The sequence below is a fragment of the Oryctolagus cuniculus genome, chromosome 13 (assembly GCF_964237555.1).
Source record: "Oryctolagus cuniculus chromosome 13, mOryCun1.1, whole genome shotgun sequence".
Taxonomy (NCBI): Eukaryota; Metazoa; Chordata; class Mammalia; order Lagomorpha; family Leporidae; genus Oryctolagus; species Oryctolagus cuniculus.
In genome coordinates this window covers 16,388,475-16,404,378 of record NC_091444.1, presented here as the reverse complement: position 1 = coordinate 16,404,378, position 15,904 = coordinate 16,388,475, and the positions used below count along the sequence as shown (strand labels likewise).

Here is a 15,904-nt window from a genome sequence, read left to right as displayed (position 1 = left end):
ATTAAAAGCTGTTTACATCAACTTCCAGGATTTCATGTAGTGAGGTTTATATTGTGTCACCACGGAGGTGCCGGGCGCCGTGGGCCACTGGGACCGGCCTTTCACAGTCCCCGTGCCTGTGCGCTCGTGCCCTTAGCACCCATGGGCGGCCAAGTCCACAAGAAGTCAGGAGGTTGAACAATGTCCAGGAGCTACACCAATTCAGACTAAAGCAGCCTGCCCCCCGTTCTGTTTTGTGGGTCGTCTACTGGAGCCTGGGCTCCGGACCCAATAAACACAAAGCAGACCCCTTCTCTGGTGGGCGTGGCGCGGGTGGGTGGACCGTGGCTGCTGTCGGCTCCCGCAGGCGCTCCTCCCGGGATGTTTGCGCAGCAATGCTGTTGCTGTCTTCCTCCAGGCGCTGCGCTATCAGGCCCTGTCTTATTGGGGATTAATATACATGAGTGATAAACCTACGTTTTTCTGTCGTCTTCCTCTGACCCCTTTATGTCACCTCCTGTACAAATTCCAGACGCACCGCCTGTCTCGCTGAAGGCTGACTGTCGCCATTAATAACAATGCCAGTGTGAAGGGGGTCCCGCTTGTTTCTTGTTAAAGAAAAATCTAGAAAAACTGTGCCTGTGTTCACTCTGCTAGCCTCCTCTGATTTCTCTTGTCATCCTTTACCTAAACAAATGAGGACATACTAAAAGCATCCTGTTTCTAGTTTGTCCTACAGTTCCAACAGGAGCAGAAAAGACCCTGCTATGTGCGTACTCAATAACTAAAATATTATCTATATAAACAGGTAATTGTGATATAATTTTATCTGGGTTAAATTTTACATGTTTAAAAAAATAATTGTGCAATTTTTTTTAAGTTACTGTGCCCAAGTTTGTAATGACGTCCTTCTAAAAGATGGGTGGTCTGAGTGATGGAACTCCAGTGCTTAAAAAATATGATTCGTTGGCTTTCCTTTCTCCAGGATTGAATTTTGTTCTGGGTTAAGATCAAGATGGGTATTGAGGGGCTGGCGCTGTGGTGCAGCGGGTTAACGCCCTGGCCTGAAGCACTAGCATCCCATACAGGCGCCGGTTCGAGACCCGGCTGCTCCACTTCTGATTCAGCTCTCTGCTATGGCCTGGGATAGCAGTAGAAGATGGCCCAAGTCCTTGGGCCCCTGCACCCACGTGGGAGACCTGGAAGATCTTCGGATCAGCGCAGCTCCGGCCGTAGTGGCCAATTGGGGAGTGAACCATCAGAGGGAAGACATCTCTCTTTTTCTCTCTGCCTCTCCTCTGTGTAACTTTGACCTTCAAATAAATAAATAAATCTTAAAAAAAAAAAATGGGTACGGAACAAATCCTCTTCCACGGCACAGCAGAATTTTCCTGGTGGCCTGGGGAGTCCTCAGACAGGAATGACGTGCAACTCTTTATGAGCACAGAAAACAGGGTCCACCTCTATCACGTGGGGCGACTCTCATCTTCACAACTGTTCTGGTACATCCGGTCATTTCGGTACCTGTGGTGAGCAGTGGGTTTATAGGAGTGTAGGCCTTCTTAGCACTGTTCCAGGAGGTTCCAAGTGCTAGCTGCTGTGTGGACATTTAAAGAAAAATCGGTTGTCCATTGAATGCCGACCTAGGACAGCGGGATGCACGGGGAATGGGGCAGCCCTCTGTAGAGAGTGTTTAAGAGGCTGACAGCGCTAACAGCTCGGTCAAGTGTGCGCCAAGTGTTGTGTGTGCGGCGAAGGCACATCCAGCACCTCTGTGGTTTGCACCAGGGAGATCGCTTTACCAGCTGCCGGTGTGTGTCGTGTGTTTCAGCGAGATCTCGGGGCCATTGGGGGTGAGAGTTTGAAAAGACGGACAATGAAATGTAACAGACAGAGATCTTCGCTTTTGCCAGGGGTCAAGCCCCGCGCCCACGGTAGAGGAGCCGCCGCACCGCGGGCTGCCCTGTTTCCTGTTTATGCCTGGGCCGAGGTGCACATCCGGGCCAGCTTGCCGTCAGCAGCAGGCTTTTCCGCACTCCCCAGGAGATGTCTTCCTTAAACTGGCTCGTTATTTATCATCGAAGTAAGCCACTGGAATTTTGTTAATTCCTGTTTTACTTAGCACATGCTAAATGCTATCATTATCTGGGAGAAGATAATGTTCGCTTATAGCTGTTAGCCAGAGTACCAATTAAGTGACCTTCGCAAAACAAACCTGGCAGGGAGAAGAGGCGAGGGATGCCAAGTGTACTGCTTCCAGGCCTTTGGAGATCAACCTGAGGTTAGCAGCAACGCAAACCTGAACTCACCAGTGGAGGACATCCTGGCGCTTGGTCTTGTACCCACCCACGCAACACTGAGCAAACGAGCTGAACGGTGATGGGCACCTTCCTGATTGATTTCGCCTCTTCCTGCCTTGCGAGTGTCCTGATTCTTCGTCATTTCTCTCCATCCCTCACCAAAAGTGGAGAGAGGATAATCGGCTAGTTCGCACTCGAGTGTAAATGACACTTTGTGTACTTGTCAGCCTTTTCCTCCAGTTCTTTGCATTTCAGAATAAGACAAAAGCCCAAGCTAAGGAAATCCAATTCTGCAGCGTGGCCCTTTTTTTATTTGTTATTTTTTGCCTGGTGGGAGGGGGCATTTCCAAGGGAAGCAGGCACTTCCCGGCACCCCTGCAGCACTGTAGGCTGGAAAATCATCCCGTTCAGCCAGACCTGTTCTGTATTCTCCTGCCTTTATTCGGGGGTGTGGTATACTTTTTTTAAAATTGAGATTTAGATAGAATTCAAGTTTAAAATACGTGATGAGAAGCTGCGCGCTTGAGATTTCTGCTTTCGTCAGAGACTGCGGATGAATTTGTTTCTGAGTCCTCCCTCAGAAATCGGGTTTCCCTTGGCTCCTGTGCCTCCTAAAACGTACTGACCCTTCAAACGATTTAAAAAAGTGTATTTTCATCTGCTTGAAAGGCTGAGTGACACAGAAAGCGATTTTGTCCGTTTACTGGTTCAGTCCCCAGTGCCTGCAGCGGCCAGGGCCGGGCCAGGCTGAAGCCTGGAGTCTGGAACGCCAGGTCTCCCACGTGGGTGGCAAGGGTCCCAAGCACTCGGGCCATCACCTGCTGTCTCCCAGGATGCATTGGGAGGAAACTGGACCAGAAGTGGAGGAGCTGGGACTTGAACAGGTGCTCCGATAGGGGGTGCAGATGTTTCAAGCACAGGCTTAACCAACTGTGCTGTAGCACCTGCCCCTCAAACACTGAATTACATAAAATCACTGTTATGAATGTCATGTTCTTTTAAACTCTTTACTTTTTTTTTTTTTTAGAAAAGATTTATTTATTTGAAAGGCAGAGTTACAGAGAGGCAGAGACAGAGAGAGAGGTATTCCATCCTCTGGTTCACTCCCCAGATGACCACAATGGCTAGAGCTGTGCCGATCTGAAGCCAGGAGCCAGGAGCTTCTTCCGGGTCTCCCATGCAGGTGCAGGGGCCCAAGCATTTGGGCCGTCTCCCACTGCTTTCCTAGGTCGTAGCAGAGACTGGATTGGAAGTGGGGTAGCTGGGACTAGAACCAGCACCCATATGGATGCCGGCACTGCAGGTGGCCACTTTACCCGCTGTGCCACAGCACAGCCCCATTTATTAACCCATTCTTAAGAAAAATCTGTATTTATTTGAAAGACTGAGTCAGGGAGAGAAAGAGGTCTTCCATTTGTTGGTTCATTATCCAAGTGGCCGCAACAGCCAAGGCTGGACTGAGCTGAAGCCAGGAGCTTCTTCCTGGTCTTCCACGTGGACGCAGGGGCCCATGCACTTGGGTCATCTGCTGTTGCTTCCCCAGCTACATCAACAGGGAGCTGGATTGGAAGTGAAAGAGCCAGGACTGAACTCAGTGCCCATGTGGGATGCCTCTGTTGCAGTCAGTGCTTTTTACCTGTTGTGCCATAACACTAGCCCCTCTTTACTTGAAAGGCAAAACAGGGGCCGATGCTGTGGTGCAGTGGGCTAACGCCCTGGCCTGAAGTGCCGGCATCCCATATGGGTGCTGGTTCGAGACCCGGCTGCTGGCTTCAGATTGGTGCAGCTCCGGCCCGTTGCTGCCACTTGGGGAGTGAACCATCGGATGGAAGACCTCTCCCTCCCCCCCCCCTTCTGTCTCTCCTCTCTCTATGTAACTCTGACTTTCAAATAAATACATCTTTAAAAAAAGAAAGGCAAAAACAACTGATGGGTGGGGTGGGCAGATAGAGATCTTCTATCTACTAGTTCACTCCCCAAATGGCCACAATGGCCAGGGTTGTGCCAGACTGAAACCCGGAGGGTCTCCCTCGTGGCTGGCAGGGGCTCGAGTATTTGGGTCAATCTATACTGCTTTCCCCAAGCACGTTGGAAAGAAGGTAGATTAGAAGTGGAGTAGCCAGACTCAAGGTGGATGGACTGGATGGAATTTGAATATGGGATGCTGGTGTAACAGGCGGTGCCTTCATCCACTATGCCATGGTGCCAGCCCCTTATTAACTGTTTAGAAAGTACCCATTTTTAGGTAAGCTGAATTCCATCCCAATTTCCAGTTTTCACCCACTCACTGTACTGGACATCAAATGCCACTCAAATATTTTGGGACTGAACATATAAGGTGTGTAAAATAAATGCTTGTACACTTACAAGCAGACAAAAATGAACATCTCGATTGAAAATTGTTGCTTATTAACAGCTGTATTCTAAGTTTTTGATTCTATTTTATGATCGTAAATATTTGCAGCTGCTGCTTTAATTATTACGCTAAGAGAAACACTTTTGCCTTATAGAACTTGATAGAGAAATCTTTCATCATATTGCACTCTGATTTATAAAAGAGCACAAGATTAAAGTTGTATTAATCTGACACCGGGTCTCCCTGTAACATAGCTGATATATAGTGTGATCACAGAAAACATGTAATAAAAAGTCCAGGGAGTACAGTATATTCCAGTGTAATTGCCAAAAGGAGGAAAAAAACACACACAGGCTTAGAGCTTTGCAAACATTTAAAAATGTACCTTATTTATTTGATTAGGGCTGAAACACGTCCAAGACCAAATATAAGATTCTATGTAATTAAGCACTTGTAGCTGGAATATTGTTTATGTTTTTACTTGACCTTGAAAACATATTTAGTAATCACAGTCTTGTCATTTGCAAGGGGTCTTCTGGCATTGTTGGGTTCCTTGCTCAAATCACTTTCCCTCATTTTTAGATGTATACACGGCCTTTTTCCCAGTGGTCTTTATTGCACCAAGATTTCTCCATTATCAATAGCATGAAACTATTTACATTTAGAATCTGGGCAATATTGCTTACCTACTTTTTTTTCTCAAAGAAATTCTTCGTGAGTTGTCACGATTCCGTGTTACATGGCTAATTGATTAAAAGGCAGTAAAAGTTCAGTGTATGAGCGAGTACAGCACAATCAGCCATATTTATAAACAGAACTCCATAAAAGTGGGGCATGATACTCTGTTGGCCGTGGAATGACTAAACACCGGGGTCCTTGGGGGCTCATGCTCATGCCGTGTGGCGCATCAGCACACATGTTTGATCATCAGAAGAGCGTCTCCTGTAAGCCCTTTCCCCGTGGTAATCAAGGCTAAAGTCAGAAAAATTGTACTCCCTTTGGAGGATCCACCAGGATGGAGTGATCAGTTTCAGAAGACTGGCCTACTGGATCAATTCCTCTCTGTGATAATAAAATCATTCTAACTCAATTTGACTTCCCCATCTCAATGCCAAGATGGTTGTTGATTCTTTTCTTGAGAAAACCTTGCCCTCTAATAACTTTTGCATGGAGGCAAGAGTATACTATGTCTTGTATTATTGCGCTTTGCATGCTTTTCAATTGTGTTGTAAAGATTATTATAAAACTTACTTGATTCAGTGCTCATTGTCTCAACAGACTTTCAGTAAACTTTTAATCATTGACTTCATTTCTTCAGTGTGAGACGCTGTGTGATAATTTTCAGTATTCACAGGTCAATTCTTAGCAGCGGTCCGTTCTCCTAACCTGGTTGCCAACACTAGGCACTCCCTGCCCTTTGGACGTGCACATGTATAATGCACTCTTGTAGCTTACAGACATTTACTGAGCCCTAGTGTGTGTGCCATCCACTAGGGACGCCGTGGAGTAAGTCTCAGCGTAGGGCCACTCATGTTTAATGGGGAGGCAACAGCACTCACATTATAGCTTGAAAGCAGGATGAGCTGGTAAAGGCTGATTTTTTTTTTTTTTTTTGACAGAGTGGACCGAGAGAGACAGGGAGAAAGGTCTTCCTTTACCGTTGGTTCACCCTCTAATGGCCGCTGCAGCCGGCGCACTGCACTGATCCGAAGCCAGGAGCCAGGTGCTTCTCCTGGTGTCCCATGGGGTGCAGGGCCCAAGCACTTGGGCCATCCTCCACTGCACTCCCGGGCCACAGCAGAGAGCTGGACTGGGAGAGGGGCAACCGGGACAGAATCCAGAGCCCCAACTGGGACTAGAACCCCGGGGTGCCGGCGCCACAGGCGGAGGATTAGCCTAGTGAGCCGCGGTGCCGGCGCCGGCCAAGGCTGGTTTCTAATACCTGGAAGTGTTGGGCAGGCATTGCAGTGTGGCTGCGTCTTGCAGCACGAGTGGAAGTGAGTCCTGCAGATGAGCACAATCTGGAACACAAATTTCTGGCAAAAGGAAAATCCTCTATAAAGTCATGAAGGCAGGAATGCAGTGTAGGCGGGGTCAGTGTGGTGGCACAGTGGGTTAAGTTGCTGCCTGTGATGCTGACATCCCATACGGATGCTGGTTCAAGTCCCGGCTGCTCCACTTCTGATCCAGCTCTTTGCTGTGGCATGGGAAAGCAGCAGAAGATGGTCCAAGTGCTTGGGCCCCTGCCACCCACGTGGGAGACCCAGGAGAGGTTTCTGACTCCCGGCTTTGGTGTGGCCCAGCCCTGGCCATTGTGGCTATTTGGGGCATGAACCTATGGATGGAAGCTCACTCTATATGTCTGTCTCTCCCTCCCTCTCTAGAACTCTGCCTTTCAAATAAATAAAATAAATCTTTAAAAAAGGGAGGGGCACAGGAGGGGAAAAAGGGGTTCAGCCAGCGAAGCAGGGCTTGGATTGTGAAGCCTCATTAAGCGAAATGGGAGCCCCTGAAGGGTTCTAGGTGACCCAGTGATGTGATGTAAGAGGGGCTGTTTGGTGGGTCAGGACTACACTGGGCGGGGGAGGGGGGGGAGGGTCTAAGTCTATCCTCACCTTCAATGTCTGTTTCCTGTTTAGACACTGGGGATAACTGTGACTCAGAGTGTTGTGGAGATTCAATAAGTTAATTCACAAAGGGTTTGGCACACACGGTTGGCCAGCGCTCAGATTGGATGGTGAGAACCCAGGCAGGAATTTTGTATTAATCTGGGCAGAATTAAGGCAATGGCAGGGGGGGTGGAGGGCGTCTCATCACGGGGACGTGGAAGGGACAAGCAACTGAGCCTGGTGACGCACTGGACCTGGGGGTCGGCAGGGAGATGATTCCTGAAAGCAAGGAAGGGGTCAGCGATGGCTCTGTGGATTCTGGCCAGGGGGCAGGCGGGTGGGCGGGTGGTGGTAATCAGCTGAAAATAGAGGAGTGGGAAGACCGGCACCGAGGCTCACTAGGCTAATCCTCCACCTTGCGACGCCGGCACACCGGGTTCTAGTCCCGGTCGGGGCGCCGGATTCTGCCCCGGTTGCCCCTCTTCCAGGCCAGCTCTCTGCTGTGGCCCGGGAGTGCAGTGGAGGATGGCCCAAGTGCTTGGGCCCTGCACCCCATGGGAGACCAGGAGAAGCACCTGGCTCCTGCCATCGGATCAGTGCGGTGCGCCAGCCGCAGTGCGCCGGCCGCGGCGGCCATTGGAGGGTGAACCAACGGCAAAGGAAGACCTTTCTCTCTGTCTTTCTCTCTCACTGTCCACTCTGCCTGTCCAAAAAAAAAAAAAAAAAAAAAAATAGAGGAGTGGGAGCAAGGTTTTGAGAGGAGAGGAACTGACATACTGGCAGAGTGGCAGTTGGTATGCAGTGTCTGGGTCTGGGGTGCGGGGAGGAGACCCTTGCTGGGGAGATCAGTGGAGCTCATCAGCCTATGGGAGGTGACTGAAGCCATATGCGTCAGTCAGAACACTCGGAGCTGCCGGTGACTGCGGAGACACAGCTCAGCCCGACTCGGAGAACGAGCGATTTATCAGCTCGGGAAGACGGAAAGGCCCAGAGGCGGGCGGGGCGAGGCTTGTTTTTCTGAGGTCCTCCGTCTAGGCTCTGCCTGCCCCTGTGCTACTTTCTCATCTGGCTTCTGGCTGATGACTGGCAGCCTCAGCCAGGGGCACATTCCTCAGTGCCCACAAAACGAGCGACCCTGCTGTGAACCCCCTAGAGAGAACAAGGCACGGAAGCCTCTCCTCAAACACTGGCCATGACGGGCGGCATCACCCCTGGGCTCCATCCCCAGCCGCGCGATCACCAGGTGCTGGGACCGGTCGGTGGTGAAGCGGATAGGGTGCCCTAGGTTGGGCCCACCTCGAGTTTGCAGTGGGATTTTGCTCCGGAAGTGAGTTCTGGAGGGAGAGTGCAATGGGAATGGCATTCGCTCAGGAGAAGGAACGTGGCGGGCAGGCAGTAAGAAGTGGATGAGAATCCCCAAAGGAAGTGGGAAGAAAAGAAAGCGAAGCCCGAATCCTGGGAAGCGGCCGGAGATCCTTGGGTGGTTTTGAAAATGCATCTTAATTTTTGACTGATTAAGTTGAGTAGACTTGTCTTCTAAAATTCATGTAGAAAATAGGCTTCAGAGTGGGAAAAGGGTTTTTTTTTTTTTTTTAATTTTGTTTTGACAGGTAGAGTGGACAGTGAGAGAGAGAGACAGAGAGAAAGGTCTTCCTTTGCCGTTGGTTCACCCTTCAATGGCTGCCGCGGCCGGCGCACCGTGCTGATCCAAAGCCAGGAACCAGGTGCTTCCTCCTGGTCTCCCATGGGGTGCAGGGCCCAAGCACTTGGGCCATCCTCCACTGCATTCCCAGGCCACAGCAGAGAGCTGCACTGGAAGAGGAGCGACCAGGACAGAATCTGGCGCTCTGACCGGGACTAGAACCCGGTGTGCCGGCGCCGTAGGCAGAGGGCGGGAAAAGGGTTTAATACAGAGAATAATGATAGTGGCAGCCAGTCCTGTTGGATCGTGTGTTGGTATTAGCAATAGCCTACACTTGTTGAGCTTGGACTGTGTGCCGGGTGCTGTTGGAGGTTGTCGGTCTTCCCAGTGGTGCTGATGTTCTCCTAGGAGCACCACCGCTTATAAGTTCACTGAGATTCAGTTTTGTAGCCAAGTCCCCTCATTTACTAAGTGACAGAGCAGGGACCTGGAGCCAGGTCTGTCCACTGCCAGTTTGTATTCTTTGCATTTTTGTGAATAGAAGCTGGCCTCTTTTTTTTTTTAAGTGTTTATTTATTTGAAAGCGTTAGAGAGAGAGAGAGAGAGAGAGAGAGAGAGAGAGAGAGAGGGAGATATCTTCGATCCACTCCCCAAATGGCCTCAATGGCTGGTGCTGAGCCGATCCGAAGCCAGGATCCAGGAGCGTCTTCCAGGTCTCTCCCATGAGTGCAGGGGCCCAAGCACTTGGGCCATCCTCCATTGCTTTCCCGGGGGCATTAGCAGGAAACGGGATCGCAAGTGGAGCAGTTGGACTTGAACTGTCCGCCCATGTGGGATGCGGGCACTGCAGGCCTGGGCTTTAACCCACTGCGCCACAGCATCGGCCCCAGAAACTGGCCTGTTGTGTAGGATCTGTTGTGTCTTAACCCTTTGACCTCTTGGGAGCCTGTGCCTCAGCCAGCTGCAGAGCATCCGAGCCGCCGAGTTGCTGCTGGTGGACCGTGCGGGCGTCCTGGCCCTCTCTCAGGAGGCTCACTAGAGCCCTTAGAAGTCAGAGGGGAGGCAACAGAATAATGTGTGTGGGTTCCAGAGCTTCTGGTTGATCGCTATCACATTTTCGAGCTGAGCAGAATCCAAGTTCAAGTCCTCAGAGCCCAGCATTCAAGAGGGAGGCATTTTTGTAAGGAGCCTGTGGCCCGTATGCTCACCAAGCATTGTCAGTGGAGAGGCAATCTCACGTGTGGTCTGGCACAGGCAGAGCACGTGGGAAGTGGCCAGGGCCCGGGGGCAAGCTGAGCTCCCCAGCTCGGGGGACTGGGCCCTTCTCTGAAGTGGCTGGTCCCCGTGGAGCCCAGAAGGACCTCGGTGGAGAGGAGTGTGGAGTCAGAGTCCTTTTCTTAGGCTGATCATGGTGGTGTCAGAGTTCATCATGCATTTAAATGGCCAGGAGGGGAGGCAGAGAGAACAGTGGGGAAGCTCAGTGTTTGGAGCTGGGCATCAGGGTGGGGAGAGGAGGGAGGGTGCCGAGCGGAGCCACATTCGGAACCTCAGAGGGTTCTGGGCTCCTCTCACGTAATGCAGGTGCCTGGCACTGAGAGGGCACAGAGCAAGAGGCTGGGGAAGGGATGGTGTTTGGACAAGATGAGTTTGAGGATCCCAGAGGGCGCTTACGCAGAGGGGTCCAGCAGGTGGCTGGGTGCACGGTCTGGCCCTTTGCTCCCAGTTCCTTACCTAGTTCTTGAGCTTGAAAATTTAAATATTTATTTATTATTTGAAATGGAGAGACACACACAGAGAGAGGGAGGGAGGGAGGGAGGGAGGGGCGGGCAGATCTTCCATCTATTGATTCACTCCCCAAATGCCCACAGCAGCAGAGGCTGTGTCAGGCCAAAGCCAGGAGCCAGGAACTGTCTGCATCTCCCACGTGGGTGGCAGGGACTGGAGCCATCCCCTGCCGCCTCCCAGAGTGCGTGTTGGCCGGAAGCTGGAATCGGAAGCAGAGCCCAGACTTGAACCCAGGCACTTCTCGGGACTCTCACGTGGCATCTTAGTCACTATTCCAAACACTGCCTCTGGCTTTTTCGTTTGGCTTTAAAAGATTTTAATATTTTTTATTTTCAGAAACAGAATTACAGAGAGAAAGTGAGAGACAGAGAGAGAGGTCTTCCATCTGCTGGTTCAGTCCCCAGATGGTCTCAATGTTCAGAACTGGGCTGATCTGAAGCCAAGAGCCAGGAGCTTCCTCCGGGTCTCCCACCAAGATGCACTTGGGTCATCCTCCGCTGCTTTCCCAGGCCAGCACGGAGCTGGGTCGGAAGTGGAGCAGCAAGGTCTCCAACAGCTGCCCATATGGGCTGCGGGCAGCAGTGGCAGAGGCTTAACCTACTACGCCACAGAGCCGGCCCCTGGTTTGGCTTTTTAACTAAAACACGTCTGGTTCCTGATCTGGTGCCTTTTAGAGAACAGGCAGAGGAAGGGCGGGAGTGCATTGCTGATCGGCAAAGTGATGAGCAGCGATCTTGTTAAAAGTCACAAACCATCAGAAAGCCCTACAGGGGGGCGGTGGGGGAGGAGTTGGGCACCTGTGCCTGAGCTCCCGCGTGTGGCCTGTCCCTTGGTCTCCAAGTCAGTGTCTCTATCTTGTGGGCACAGGTCTGTCTCTGTTTCTTGAGCGAGCGCCCTGGCTGCTTTTGGCTCATTGGATTCCTGGTTCTCCAGGGTCCAGAGAATGATGTCCTGTTTGGGGGAGGAGCCAAAGAGAGAGAAACGGTGAACAACGTCTTCTTTTGTTTTCCTCTCAGGCTCATTTTCACAAGGTTGCAATTCTTGAAATGCCGTAGTTTAGAAAAAGGAAAAAATGCCCTATGTCTCGGACCCTGGTTCGTAAAATGAAAATTTCTTTCAGGTCAAGTCTCTGTCGCCGGATTTGGGGACGAGTGGACTTCCCTACTCACCCTGACCGCGGTGCGTGGAGCACCATTGATTTTTCATAAATGTTTAATAAGACGACACAGCTCAAAGCTCTGCAAAGTTTGCTATAAATTGTAATGAGGAACTGAGCAAGATGTAATCGGATAAGAAAATGGAAATAAAACTTGTACAGTGGAGTCGATGGCAGAACAAATGAGAGCAAGGAGCCCGTTCACCACCTTGGTGGCTTTCTCCTGAGCAGGCGGCTGACCCTCCGGAGTGAGGGGCACTCACCTCCAGCTGATGTGGTAATGTATTCCGTTGTCCATCTGTTTTCTGAATATCATGAAAATGCATCAGATACGTTCTCAGGGTGCAGACTGGATATGACAATCAGTGTGCTTGGCACCAGATGCCCTTTTGAGGCTACGCCTTTGGTTATGTTTCTGATACCGTATTACAGAATAGAGTAGATTACCTATTGTTAACCAGTTGCTGCTCAATTTGCAGTCCCTATAATTTATGTAGTATCGATTGATTATAAATGTCCTAAGCGAATGCAAATGTATTTCACTTGTATATAAGATACTATTTTCTTTTAAAAAATAACTGTTCTGCTTTTCATTTCCTAATGTCTCTATGATTTTAAAGGTCTGTTTTCTTTCAGTAGCATTGAAAATAACACCAAACCTAGCATTCCTTTCTTCTTATTAAAAAGCGGTGCTGACCCCTTTAAAGCCCATCAGATAGTGTTTGCCATTGATTTAAATTTTCTTGCTCAACTGTGCACATTGTGCCTAATCAATCTGTTGATAATCAATTGAACATCATGGAATATCATCACAAACTAATGATAGTTCTTGCAACTGTGTTTCTGAGAAGGTATGGAAACACACAGCCTTGGGAGAGTAAGTTCCGTGTGGGCTCATTGGCCTTAGTTCTCAGTTGACACATGACCTTTCTGTCTCCCTTGTTGGTGAAATTTAGAAGAGTGAGCTGGGTGCTTTCAGAATCTACTCTCTGATTTACAGAAACTGAATTCTCACTCTGCTTTGGGAGATCCAGACTTAAAAGAGGCTGAGAGGAAAGAGTAATGCAGGCTAAAACGTTTCCAAAAAGCAGCCTTATAATTTAGGATACCAGCAAATTACTAGGAAGTTGTGCAACTGCTATTCAATGAGCACGAACTAATTATAGCCCAGGAGTGGGGAGTCTCATCCTGCGGATATACAATATAATTCCTTTTAGAGAAGCAATAACATGTTGTTAATAGCATGCCATATTAGCTTATACATGGAAAATTTCAAAGCAATTTCTTAAAACAGGCGTGGCAAAGAGCTCTCATGTAGCAATTTGAGCTTTGGTAGCTGTTTTGTAAACAGATTCACATAACTGAAACTTTTGAGCCACGATTCCCTAGTCTGTGTGTGACGACAGTAATTGCGATAGCCAATAACCAAGGAATCTTTTCTCTGTGCTGAGGGTTTTAACAAATGGAGTAAATTGACCTTACTCCTGCCAGTACCTCTGAGGTGGTATTATTCCCTTTTTCTGTAACAGATGGGAAAATGGTGGCTTTTAGAGGTTAAGGAAAGTGCCCAAGATTACACAGTAAGTGGAGGAGGAGCTTGGATTCAAACCTGGGGCACTGGTGTAGCATCCCTCATCTAACTGGACTGTTAGAAGCTCCATGTGGTGGTGACTCGCTGTGCCTTGTGCTCTCAGGGGTATTGGATGCTCTTGGAAGGATAGAGGTACATTGCGCCTTCAGCCCTAAAAGCGATGTGTTCTGTTGGTCAAAGATGGCCCTGGGAGCAGGGGTTTCATGCGTAGGATCTGTTAGGTGCTGCTCTGGGCTTAGAACCTGAAGATGTCCCTGGGGTCGCCACTGTCTCCCTAGCGGGATGCAGATTCATCTAGGCATTGGGCTTATGCCTTACAAGATTCAGGAAACCAACCAGAGGTGCAAAAATTTTAACCTGCGGTTGATTCATGGTATTTCTGGTAAAATTCAAATTCCTTTGGGTCACCTCTAAATTTATCTTCTTCTTGCCAAGAACCTTGTCCATTCTTGATACTGATCCTTGGGCACACACTGGGTCCTTATGTGCTTAGGTACAGGCAGGACAGTCATTGCCCAAGGAGTGCTTCCCCGCCACCAGCCCAGCTCCTCAGCCGACACCTGTCAGGCACCACCCTTCACTTGGAGGTCGGTCCCTCTTTCCAGAGTGTCTTGGTCCTGGCAGACTCCAGGGTGACTGCAGGATACCGAGAGCCCCAAATGCACGCTGAGACTGTCCGCCAAGGTCATGTCAACCAGGGGCTCTCCCAGCTGATTCTGAAACACTGAAATATTTTCATGATAACTTTTGACTTGGGTGTTGAATCACTTAGATCATCGGATTCTCCATTCACTTAACATCTGTGTCTCGGCGAAGTTTCAGTCTGAGGCTGTAAAGGCGGAAAAGGTTGTCGTCCTCATTGAGCTTCGAATAGCAGTGGGATGACAAATCAGAAACAGCTGGTGGTCACAAGACCGGGTAGTACCAGCAGCCAGGCGCCGGGAAGGGTAGCAGGTAGAGTGGCATCAGGCGCTCAGATCATTTAGGCTGAATGGCCAGCAGAGGCTGCTCCGAGGGGTGACCTTTACATTGATATGTGGATAACACACAGCATCCTGCCGCGCTGAGACCTGGGGAGCGGCGCTGCCGGCAGGAAAGGACTGGAAGAAGCCAGTTCTGCTGTCTGTGCGGGGCTGCATCCTGGCATGGGCCGTGGGTGCTCTGGGAATGCTTAGACACTTCCAAGAGCGCGTTCACTCACTCCTCCTACAAAGACCCAGTCGGCATGGCCACAGCGTGCTGATGCTGTCGTGTGTGTGTGTGTGTGTGTGTGTGTGTGTGTGTGTGTGTGGTGATAAGAAGGACAGGGTCCCTGCCTCTTCCCAGGAGCCGCAGTCCCGGGAGGCAGCTGGAGAAGGAAGCGGACATCCAAGTGCAGGGTGATGAATGGCCTGAAAGGGGGAAGTGCGGTGGACTGTGGGAACGGAGAGCGAAAGTGTCCACCCTACACGGGGTGGGCCGGCGGGGGGAGGGGGGCTCCTGCAGTCGCGGGGCCAAGGATGGAGACGGAGCGCTGCAGGGGGGTTGGGTGGGGGAGTCGCCTGAGCAAGGTTCACGGTTCCCACATGCCAGGCTTGTTTGGCGATTGCAAGGGGGCAGTGTATGGACAGCAAACACAGACCGGGTGGCTCTGAGCAGACGTGCCAGCTGTATTTACACAGTAAGGGCAGGCAAGGAGTATGACCTTCACTCCAGGAACGATGTCCTATCGTGAGATGACAGCACACTAAAAAAAAGGCTGTCGTCTTCACAGCGAAACTATTCCTGGGGGGGAGGGGGGGGCAGGCTTGCATCCCAGTGGCCCTCCGCGATGGAACTCGGCTTCTCCCTTGGCAGTTTCTCCTGTATCGCACCCCAGGTGGAGCACGTGCGGCCTGTTTTCGGTAACTGAGCCGAGCGCTCTTATAAACAAGTTATCTTGGTGACAAGCTGTGGCACCAGCAGGAAGGAAGGCCAAGAAGAGACTCGAGTTCCTGGGGAAATGTGCGAGGCCTGGCCGCAGCTTTTTCCTGGGGAGAACACTTTTGGCCTCAGCAGCGTTGACACGTGCGCACCGCCACGTTCCGGGGAGGGCATGTGCCGACGGGAGGCTGAGAAGTGCCGAGTTCCATTGTCTGTATCTGCCCGACACACACGTCGTTAGAAAGTGAAAAAGGAAAGGAATGTGCTCAGTGTGTAGGAAGCGAACACGCCGCCTCCCGACCCCGCTGGGAGGCTCGGCTCTGCTCTCCATCTACACGGTCCCAGGGCCCGGGTGGGTAATGGATCAGATCCAGTGCACAGGAGTCCTTGTGTGGTCTTGCTGGACTAGAAAACCGTGGCATTTTGTGTCTCTGTGCAATTCTGGAGTCGGGGAGCTGGCAGGTCTCTAAGGAGTCCCCTTGCAAGGACGTTTTACAGATCTGAGACGAATGCCTTGCAGTGGACGTGCCTTTGCCGAATGACAACTGCATGGCTTGCGGGAGGAGCCGGCAGCATTCACATAG

General features: G+C 50.6%; 1 long non-coding RNA gene across 3 annotated transcripts in view; it reads left to right on the top strand.

Moving 5' to 3' along the window:
- The window catches only part of LOC108178227 (uncharacterized), a 159,331-nt gene that overhangs the window by 90,598 nt on the left and 52,829 nt on the right, over nucleotides 1–15,904 (top strand). Inside the window, exon 2 of one of the 3 annotated variants that reach the window (XR_007909846.2) lies at nucleotides 11,792–12,104. This is a non-coding gene — a long non-coding RNA (uncharacterized lncRNA). Of the gene's footprint in view, nucleotides 1–11,025; nucleotides 12,105–15,904 lie in introns of those variants that run through there. The other 2 variants (XR_011381248.1, XR_011381249.1) reach the window with 2 other exon arrangements.